Below are 11362 nucleotides of genomic sequence, written 5' to 3' on the forward strand. Positions count from 1 at the left end.
TAGTGGAGATTAGGCATTAATTAACCATGATTAGATTATTAAGTGGGGATTAGTGATTAATTAAGGTTAATTAAGTTATTAATACACCAAATGGACCCCACAACAACATGGCCAAATCTGATTGGTCCATGCCGTAGTGGGGTATGTGTCAACATGGTGGGCAGCATATAAATAGCCTAAAGATGACTCATAATTCATATGTGTCATTCACAAAGTTGAATTAAGAGAGAAGCACTTCATCTTCACTAGTTGAACTAGAGAGAGAACCACACGGCCATGGCTATGGCAGCAGCTCCTTGAAGCTCACGGCCAGCTCTCTTCAATACCATTAAATTACTAATTTCATCTTGATTTGGAGGAGGAATTATGAACAGCCATGGCTGCCAAGCTCACGTCCATGGCAGCCATTGATCAACCCATGTTTTTGATAGTAAAAAAAGTAAATTCCTAAGGGTTCTAAGCATTTAAAGGTGTTACACCTCGGAAATTTCCCCTTAGCGTACAAGTGAACGGACTAACGAAGGGCCTGATGAATATGAGGTTCGGATGAGTCAGAAATAGTATGCGACGGTCCTAACTGAGACTTCCAGAAGCATCCGAGTTAAGGTAAGGAAGTTGGTAAGGAAATCGAGTTAAGTTAGTGTGTTGGATGAAAACCATGAGTATGGGGTTAGTGATACCTTAAGGATGTTGTGGAGAAGAGTTATGATGTCCCTTAGATCGATAACGAAGTGATAAACAAGTGCCAAGAAGGTTCCATAAGGATTGGAGATCAAACGAAACGACGGGAACCATTCCGGTGGAACTGTGAGTTCCACGGCCACGTTCACTGGACAAAGACCATGTTCCACGGCCCGTGGATGTGTCCGTGGAACAGCCAGGGAAGAGTGTTGGCCTGGTCGTGAACCATGACTAGTTCCACGACCAACAAAGGGTTCCACGGACCGTGAAGCTGTCCGTGGAAGTCCCATCGGCTGAACCCATTTCAAGTATTTAAATGTGAGCCCACTTCATTTATTTCATTCCCATTCACGACTTCAACCTCTCCACACCTCTAGAACTTTCTAAACATTTCATCGACATGAAAACTAAGTGAATCAAGGATCAATAGCAAGAGTTGGAGCGAATCAAGCTTAAGAAACTCCATTAAAGCTACCAAAGTCAAGGAATTCCAAGAAAGAAGGAATAGGGTTTTGTGCTAGAAGGTGTATTATTATTCAAGGTTTATTCCTCTACCATTTGAGGTGAGTTTCATGAACTTTACATGTTGTTTGAAGTATTTTTAAGATGAAACACTTAGATTATGAAAGAGTATGGAAAATGGGTAAATAATGTCATTATGGAATAGTAGTTGAGAGGAATCATGAAAATTGTTATGTGGAGATTATTAATGTGTTATAAATGATAATTAGAGCATGTAATAAGTATTATAGATGAACAAACACGACGATGAACCTTAGTCATGATTATGGAGAATTGAAGTGAAATTAGGAAATGCGAATCATGCAAATGAATGACGATTGTTGCTAGTGATATTGTGATGGTTGTTATGGGTGTCAGAAGTTGATATGGAATATGGCGGAGAGTAATATAAACAAAGGAAACGCTGCCCAATTTGCTTTAGCCTTAAGAGGCATGGTTTCATAATTGCCTAGCTAACGACGATACGAACTCTCTTGAAGGTAAAGGCGAGGACGTTAAAGGAGAACGAGCAAGCTATAAAGTAGTTAACGACAAAGGTATGTGAGGCTTTACCCTTCCTTCCAAGGCATGAATCCTATACATGATTTTCCTCTTCCTTCATGAATCTTCTACATTCCTAGAGATGAAGAGTCTAAGTTCATGAGTAGCGAGACTGGATAAGAAATACGTTATGAAAACGATAAAGACTCTAGAGACCACGATATGATGTTCTCACGAAATCAATAATGATGATCACTGTTATAGCCCGTACTTTGTACGTTTGAATATTCCAAAGTCGTCGGGGAAAGTTAAAGGCGAGACCATTCTCAAAAATTATTTTAACGGACGAGTTGTTGTAAATATTATTTATAACTATTATTAGCACGGAAATATTGTGGAAGGTTGAGGGCGAAAAAGGAAATTCGCAAAATGGGCCGTGGAAATAATGCAGAAGGTTAGGGACAAAATGGTAATTTCACAAAAGTTCAAGAAAATTCTTGAAGGGCCAAAACTTGCATAGGAGGAAATGTGGTTTTTTTTGTTAATTTTCAAGAAAAGGAAGAAAATCCTAGAGAAGTAAAGTAAATAAATAAAGGAGCATGTGGCCAAGTCATAAGTAGAGGGGGCAAAGTGTAAATATGGAAGGACAAAGTGTACCAAAGAAGACACTTGGTCTTCTTTGACCTAGTGAAGAAATTTAAGAAAGAGAGGAAAAAAATCAAGAAAAAAGAAGAAAGCTCTAGAAGAGGAAGAAGAGGGACATAAGGCCATACTTGAGGGACTAACTAATAAATATGGAAAGTAGGGGGAGACATGCATATATATATTTGAGGTCATCTTTTTAGTTGAAGAAATAAGAAAGGAAAAAAAAAGAAGATGAAGAGAGAGATATATAGTAGTATTCGGCCATGGCTCCAAAAATGGGAGCCATGGAAGATGATCAAAATATATTATTTTCTTCCACTTTTCCTACCTAATTAAAGGTCCTCAACAACATGGAGTGGTTGTTGGAACAAGCAAAGCATTTGTTGTGCAAGTTTGGAGCCTAGTCAAGTAAGAAGAAGTTAAGGAAAAAGGTATGTATTCATTCTTCTTTCACATGTTTTGGATGGTTGTGAGTATTGTAGTATGTAGAAAGGGGTGAAAATCATGAGAATATGAATGTTGTAAAGTGGTCGTGTGTATGGTGTATGTGTGATTGAGCCGTGTGTGTGTGTTATGTTTCATGGAAGGTTGAGTTAATTTCATGTAGTGCGTTTCTTGTTGTGAACATGTATAGAAAATATGAGAAATCCATGGAAATATATGCATGCATGGTGGCCGAATATAGTGGGGTGTAGGATAAACGAATTGATTTTTGTTTGGTAATTTGGTTGTTGTGTTGTGAATTATATGATGAAAAATGAATGCTCAATGATTCTTGATTGAATTTGTGCCATGGGCTGTTTTGGAAGATTGATGTGATTTTAATGTGACTTTGTGAGTTTATGAAAATATTGTTGAAGACGTATGGATTGTTGACGTAGTATATGAATTTGGAAGAAAGAAACATATTATTGTTGTGTTTATGGAATTGGTAGTGTCGGGTAAAGTAGCATATGGGTTGGAGTGTTTGAATATGGTATAGATTACTTGGAATGCTTGTAAATCGTGTTTAAATGGTCTCGGATTAACACTTGAATGTACGATCAATGGTGTTGGTTGGAAGGTACGTAGTTAATTGAATATGCGTGAAATATTGGCGAATTGTATAGATAGAAATTATTAATGTTAGAATGTGTTTGAATTACCTATGGATTGTTGGCATTGTGGTTGATATTGTGGCAGGCAGTTCCATTCTCGGGTTGTTGTTGTTGAATTGGGCGAGCCATATTCTCGGGACGGTGTATTTAGGGAGATCTTCGCCAAAATTTCGGTAGCCAAGTGTCATTTGAAGAATCCGAGTTCTAAGTGCACTAATCAAGTTTTGGTAAACATGACCAAATCGTAGATTTTGGCGGATTTGCGGCTTGGATTTGGAGTAGTAGAAGGAGCGAGAAGAGGTATGTAAGACTTCACCCTTCTTTTCTATGGCATGTCTTAGACGTACTAAGTTGGATACGGGCCTGGGGCCATTCCTTTTCTCGAAATCCAAGATTGAAATTCGCTACTATTCATTCAGTAGAATTGAACTAGAAATGGTGCGAAATGTTGGAAAACTTCTTAGACCTCTAGGACTTGCATAAATGAGACCCGATTACTTTAAAACTCTCATAAGTAATGTCATGAGACGTATTACACGTAAATTGTGTGCGCCGCCTCATTTGACCCGAGGTGGGCCCATTGTTCCCGGACTTTCCCTATTGCTCGTTTGGCTTGTTTTGGAGTGGAATCCTAAGGAAACTTCTGATCCTTGTCCCGATTATCAAACGATAGGTACAACGCTATCCTAATATAAATATGTCTATGATGACCATGACGACGATAATGCTAAGAAAGAACATATGTCCGTGATAAGTACGACAAAGATGATTCCTTGACTAAGGTGAAGAATATGATCTTATAATGATAACGATGGAGTTGAAAATGAGAAAATGCCTACGATAGATATGTTCTGCTATGAAAATGAAAATACGGAAATGTTAAACGATTTCTTATATCTCAACTTTATTATAGGGAATGACTGCTATAAAGGTTTTAAGAAGATGAAACTATACCTTATGAACCTATTGGATGTTTTTCTCATAAATGACACTTTTCATTGGTAACTTCGCCTTATGATACACGTATATGTGCACGCGTTTATATGATACATGTATATGCGGGGAACGGGGAGGCAATCCGTGTCCACCGATTCCAATGGCTTATCATCCCGACGTGGGATGCCCGAGCGGGATATGGGAGAGCCGGAAACGGCGTCTGTATATGTGATATATATTATATGTTGGGACACTGTTGGGAATGGGGGGTTGGGAGAGCCGATGTACTCGGCGTCTGTGAATGTAAGTAAAGAACACCGTTTTCTGAAATGTTCTGTTTTCTGTATATGTCATATGTTATTGTTGGGACACTGTTGGGAATGGGGGGTTGGGAGAGCCGATGTACTCGGCGTCTGTGAATGTAAGTAAAGGACACCGTTCTCCGAAATGTTCTGTTCTCTGTAAATGTAAATAAGAAGTACCATTTTCTGGAAAGAAACTAAGCAGGCATGGCATCCGCCTGAAAGGCACTTACACGTACAGATTATATCTAGCCCAGATAAGCTCCATATGTTTGTACCGTTATTATTTATACTGCATATGCCTTTATCATGTTACTATTCATGTCTTACATACTCGGCACAATGCTCGTACCGACCCCTCTTCTTCTGTGGCCGCGTTCATGCCGCGCGGTACACCGCACGGGTTGGGTTAATATAGAAGACGTTCCAGCGAAGTTGGCAAGCTCATTTGGCTCCGGAGTGTAGCCGAGTCGGTACACGTGCCAAAAGATTTCGATTACGTTAGAGACTTTGCGACGCAGTCGTGGTGCAGTCGATCCATCGGTGGCTCCATAGGCCAATGTGCCGGTCATATTATGATATGAGTTTTATTCGATCACAAATTCGATTTGCTTGAAAAACAACAGAAAGATTATTTTAGTGAGCCTTGTCATGTATATTCGACTTAGAAAAAAAAAATTTTACGCATGGAATAAGAGTCAGAGGGTTCGCTCGGCCCTAGGTAAGGGTCGGGTGCCCATCACACCCTGATCAAGATTGAGGTGTGACAATCACGATCCATTGGCATTCTTTCTTATATGTACTCACCTTAAATTGTAAATCCCTCCAAGGTGAGATATGACGCTCATGCTTATTCCATAACATGACCGGGGGTTTACGACCTTACGTCACCCCGACATAAACATAGCCGCCCTTAAGCTTAATGTATGTATATGTATATGTAACTAAGGATGCTAAACTATGGTAAAATTATGATAAGCCATGATATTTCCATGAAATGAACGTTAATGATGACAAGTATATGAAATGCATGGTATGTATGATGATGTGATTCCACCCCGCCTAATTGGCCGGACATGTCACCGCTACGGCGGGCTGCTATGATTCCACCGTACCGAGAAAAGGGCGGACATGATCACCACTAGTGGGCTGCATGGGATGGTTACCCGGACGCGGGTAACGATATGATGATGTATGATTGATGTGACGATGCTTGCATGCTATGATAATGTATGTGATATATTTATGTATGATGCATGTACATGAAACTGGTTCATATGTAAAGAGTGCACAGGTTACATCCTCATCTCATGACTTATGATTTCCCGATTATGCTTATTTCACTTCTGCCTTACATACTCAGTACAACATTCGTACTGACGTCCGTTTTCTTTGGATCGTGTTCATGCCCACGAGGAGAGCGAGGAGAGCGTCCGATACCTAGGAGCGATAGGCGGTTGCCGGAGCACCCCATCATCCGGAGGTGCTATTGATTATTCTTTTGGTACATATCTGTATATTCATATTTTGGGCACGGCGGGGTCCTGTCCCGTCTATATGTCTAATATTCCAGTAGAGGCTCGTAGTTGCGTATGTGTGGGGGATATGGTCCCATAATGTTCATGTATAGGTATGTAGATGTATAGGTGTATATACATGTACTATTTTGATGGCCTAAAGGTTTATGTTTATAAGAGTAATTAAGTTTCCAATGATGATATATTTCCACGAATTTGAGTATATACTATGTATAAAAGGTTATGGGTAATGGGACGAGTGGTGTTCGGTGGTTAGCCCCGGACACCCGTCGCGGCCCGTAGCTCGGGTCGTGACAATAGTGGTATCGAATGCGTTCGGTCCTAGAAGTGTCTACGAGCCGTGTCTAGTAGAGTCTTGTTTATGGTGTGTTGCGCGCACGCTAATAGACAAGGGCTACGGGGCATTTAGGAAAAATGACCATCCTTCTTCGTGAGATCGTGCGATAGAGCGTGTATAAGATATACCCCTCCCTAACGAATGTGCTATGATTTCGAAAATGCCGCCAAAAGCTAAAGCCGCCGAAGGGCAAGACTACGACAAAGGCGGGCAGAAAGAGAGCCGCCTATGAATATAGAGGAAGGAGAGTCACATCATGAGGCTTTATCTAATGCCTCCACTACCCCTCCTATCATAGAAGGACAAGAAGGGGCTTCTCGATTTCAGCCTCCTATTCCTCCATTCCCTCCACCTTTCACGTTTCGAGTCAACAAGTAGCCGAGGCTATTAATTTATTGACACAATTGGTTGCCGCTCGAGGCACAAAGGAAAAATGCGGGCCCAAGTGATCGGTCGGCTAGTATACAGAGCCCGTGACTTTACGAGTTTAAATCTCCCAGAAATTCTTTGGATCAAAGCCGGATGAGGACCCGCAAGGCTTTATTGATGAAATGTTGAGGACGTTGCGGATTATTCATGCTTCTGAGACCGAATCAGTGGAGTTGGCATCATATAGACTCCGAGATGTGGCGGTTTTATGGTACAATAATTGGAGAGTATCGAGGCAAGAAAACGCGCCTTCTCCCGTGTGACAAGAGTTTGTTGATGCTTTCATTCGCCATTACTTGCCACCCGAGGTCTGCCGAGCTAGAGCGGATAGATTTCTAAATCTAAAGCAAGGGAGTATGAGCGCCCGGGAGTACAGTCTCCAATTTAATTATGAGCGCCCGGGAGTACAGTCTCCAATTTAATTCTTTGGCGAGATATGCTCCTACAATGGTAGCCGATATGGGCGACAGGGTGCACAGATTTGTGAGTGGCTTAGGGCCACATTTGTTTAAAGATTGTTTGACCGGCTTTCACTACAAGACGGGATGGACATTTCCCGAATTCAAGCTCATGCCCAAAATTTAGAGGGCGCAACCTCCGCAGGGGTGATCGTGATACCGATACGGGGGGGCAAGGCAAACGGGCAAGATCCGCGGGCGCGATGAGGTGATTATAGAGGTGGATCAAGGCGAGACATATTCGGCACTCGGGTCGGTCGGTGGCGAGGCACCTCCCCGGTTTACGAGAAGATCCGATCGTTCTTATCGTTCGGGTGGCCGCAGTTCGAGGCCTGTGTTCCCGATTTGGGGGAGTCGAGGTCGGAGACCACGGTTCCCGATGCGATCAAGCAAGAAAATTGCACTCGTGGCCATGTCGCCGGGGGCACATATGCATGTTATAATTGTGGGCGTGTAGGACATCTGATGCGAGACCGTCCTTCGAGGTATGGCGAGGGCGGGGTTCAACCCACGGGGTCGACAAAGTTCCTCTTCGGTGCGTCTACAGAAGACTCCCCCGCATCTCGTCGAGCCGAGGGGGAGCATCTCGCTTCGGTGCCCCACAGCCCCGATTATATGCTTTTAGCCGGACGGCGGGGATCTCGAGTCGTCCCCGTACGTGGTTACGGTGTATATTGTTTGTATTCTGCGATGACGTGTATGCATTGATAGATCCGGGTCTCTGTTCGTCTTATATTACTCCATATGTTGCTAATTGTATTGGGGTGAAGCCCGAGCCGATTAAACCTTTTGAGGTATCTACTCCGATTGGTGATCCCGTGATAGCGAAACAAGTGTACAAAGATTGTATAGTTGTGATATGTGATCGTCAGACCAAAGCTAATTTAGTTGAGCTAGAAATGCTAGATTTTGATGTAATCATGGGTATGGATTGGTTGGCCTCATGCTATGCTAATGTTGATTGTCGAGATGAAATTAGTTCGATTCCGTTTAAAGGAGAACCCGTGCTTGAATGGAAAGGTAATACGGCAACTCCAAGGGGTAGGTTTATTTCCTACCTTAAGGCAAGGAAAATGATAGCTAAGGGCTATATTTATCATTTAGTCCAAGTATATAACACGGAAGCAAAGTCACCAACACTTCAATCTGTTCCGGTGGTGAACGAATTCCCAGATGTATTCCCAGATGAACTCCCAGGCCTTCCCCCTGAAAGGGAGATTGAGTTCGCTATTGATGTGTTGCCGGAAACTGAGCCTATTTCTATTCCTCCTTATCGAATGGCTCCGGCGGGCTTGAAAGAATTAAAGGCCCGATTGAAAGATTTGCTCGAGAAGGGGTTTATTAGACCCCAGTTCCTCTCCGTGGGGGAGCACCGGCTTTATTTGTGAGAAAGAAAGATGGCTCCCTACGAATGTGTATTGATTATAGGCGGCTGAATAAAGTGACGATAAAGAATAAGTATCCTCTTCCGAGGATTGATGATTTGTTCGATCAACTACAAGGTGCCAAGTGGTTTTCTAAAATAGACTTGAGGTCCGGATATCATCAAGTGAGGGTCAGAGAAGAAGACATTCCCAAGACAAATGCCTTTAGAACAAGATGGTCACTACGAATTCCGAGTGATGTCGTTTGGGCTAACTAATGCTCCGGCGGTATTCATGAATTTAATGAATAATGTATTCAGGCCTCTCTTAGATCTATTTGTGATAGTATTCATTGATGATATTTTGGTGTATTTTCGCACGGAATCAGAACATGCAGATCATCTACGTATTGTTCTTGGCATTCTACGAGCTCGAGAGCTGTATGCTAAATTTTCAAAGTGCGAGTTCTGGTTAAACTCTGTGACATTCTTGGGCCATGTGATTTCAAATGATGGTATTAGAGTCGACACTCAGAAGATTGAAGCAGTAAAGACTTGGCCGAGACCTACGACACCTACAGAAGTTCATAGTTTTCTGGGATTGGCAGGCTATTATAGAAGGTTTGTAGAGGGTTTTTCATCTATCTCATCTCCATTGACGAAGCTAACCCGGAAATTGAAAGAAATTTCAGTGGAATGATGCTTGTGAGCGTAGCTTCCAAGAGTTAAAAGACAGATTAACCTCAACTCCAGTTTTAACACTTCCAGAAGGGCCGGATGGCTATGTTGTATATTGTGATGCTTCCGGTGTGGGGCTGGGATGTGTATTAATACAGCATGGAAAAGTCATTGCTTATGCTTCAAGACAGCTGCGAAAGCATGAAAAGAATTATCCAACTCATGATCTCGAATTGGCCGCAGTTATCCATGCATTGAAAATGTGGAGACACTACTTGTATGGCGTACATGTTGATATCTATACAGATCATAAGAGTCTTCAATATATTTTCAAACAAAAGGAGTTGAATCTGCGACAGAGGTGGTGGTTAGAATTATTGAAAGATTATGATGTTAATATTTTATACCATCCTGGGAAAGCAAATGTAGTAGCTGACGCGCTTAGCCGCCGATCAGTGGGCAGCTCATGTGAAGTTCCTCCAGAAAATAAAGGAATGATTCATGAACTCCATCAACTAGCTAATCTTAGAGTGCGTATAATCGACTCAGGTGATGCAGGAATTAGTGTTAATGATCCTACAGTTTCCACCTTGGACGCAGAAATAAATTTCATCATCATTCATGTATACTAACTTCAACGACAACCTTCCATCTTCATTACATAATTCATAACGACGACAACTAGAATATCAAATAATATCAATTTACATTAACTTACCAAAACACCTCTTATCAGAGCCATAACCACTTCTTACATATTTTCATGCAATATAAGAATTCAAGCTAAAAGCCGCATTAACTTCCTCAACATTCAAGTAATGATTACAACTTTATTTTAAACCATCAAACCTTCATTTTTCTTCATGGAATCTATAACACAACAACAAAATATCAAATAGAATTTGGGCACCATAACTTGCCAAACCACACCTCTATTCGGCCACAATAACAACATTCATATTTTTATGAATTTTTCATCCATTTCTATACGTCACAACAACAACCCAACGTACAATCTTCCAAACACATGTCTCATTTCCAAACTCATGAAGTATATTTGCAACATACACCTTAGCAACTCTATTCTTATAATTATAAGGAACCATACTAATGTCACATTAACTTCTTCCATAATCCACAAACGATTGCAACTTCATTTTCAACCATTAAATCCTCATTTTACACCATAGAATCCACAACTACAACAATCAATATACTAAATAAAATCACTTCATCATATCTACACAAGACACTCTATGTTCGGCCAAGCACCACACACACATATTTCATGAGTTTCATCCATTTCTACATACTATAACACTTCACAAATCATCTACAACACATGAAGGAAAAGATAAACCTTACCTCTTCCACCCATCCTCTTGCTTGGCTAAGCTTTCACCTTGCACCATGAATACTTTGCTTATTCCAAAAACTCTATGTTAAAGAGACGTTCCAATTAGTTGAATTACTAGAAGAAATAATATTTTGACCAATTTTCCAAGAGATGGATTTTTTTTTTTTTTTTTTTTTTTTTGGTAGGGCCGAAATGCCCATGCTTCTTTTTCTCTCCTTTTTTCTTCTTCTCTAAGCTCTTATGTTGTGGAAGAGAAAATGAAATGTCTAGATTTTTCTTCACCACTTATCTATATATATAGTCAAGCCTCACAATTAAAAATATGAACACATGGCCATGGGTGGGTCCCACTCTTTATATCACATGGCCAAGGTAGCATGTTCAAGAATTTTCTTGATCATTTTGTGAAATTTCCGTTTGCCCTCAGTCTTCCACAATATTACCATGGGCCATTTTGCGAATTTCCCTTTCTACCCTTAGTCTTTCTCAATATTTCCATACTAATAATATTCATAAATAATATTCATAACAACTTGTCC

The sequence above is a fragment of the Lycium ferocissimum genome, chromosome 8, assembly GCF_029784015.1.
Source record: "Lycium ferocissimum isolate CSIRO_LF1 chromosome 8, AGI_CSIRO_Lferr_CH_V1, whole genome shotgun sequence".
In the NCBI taxonomy this organism is placed as follows: domain Eukaryota; kingdom Viridiplantae; phylum Streptophyta; class Magnoliopsida; order Solanales; family Solanaceae; genus Lycium; species Lycium ferocissimum.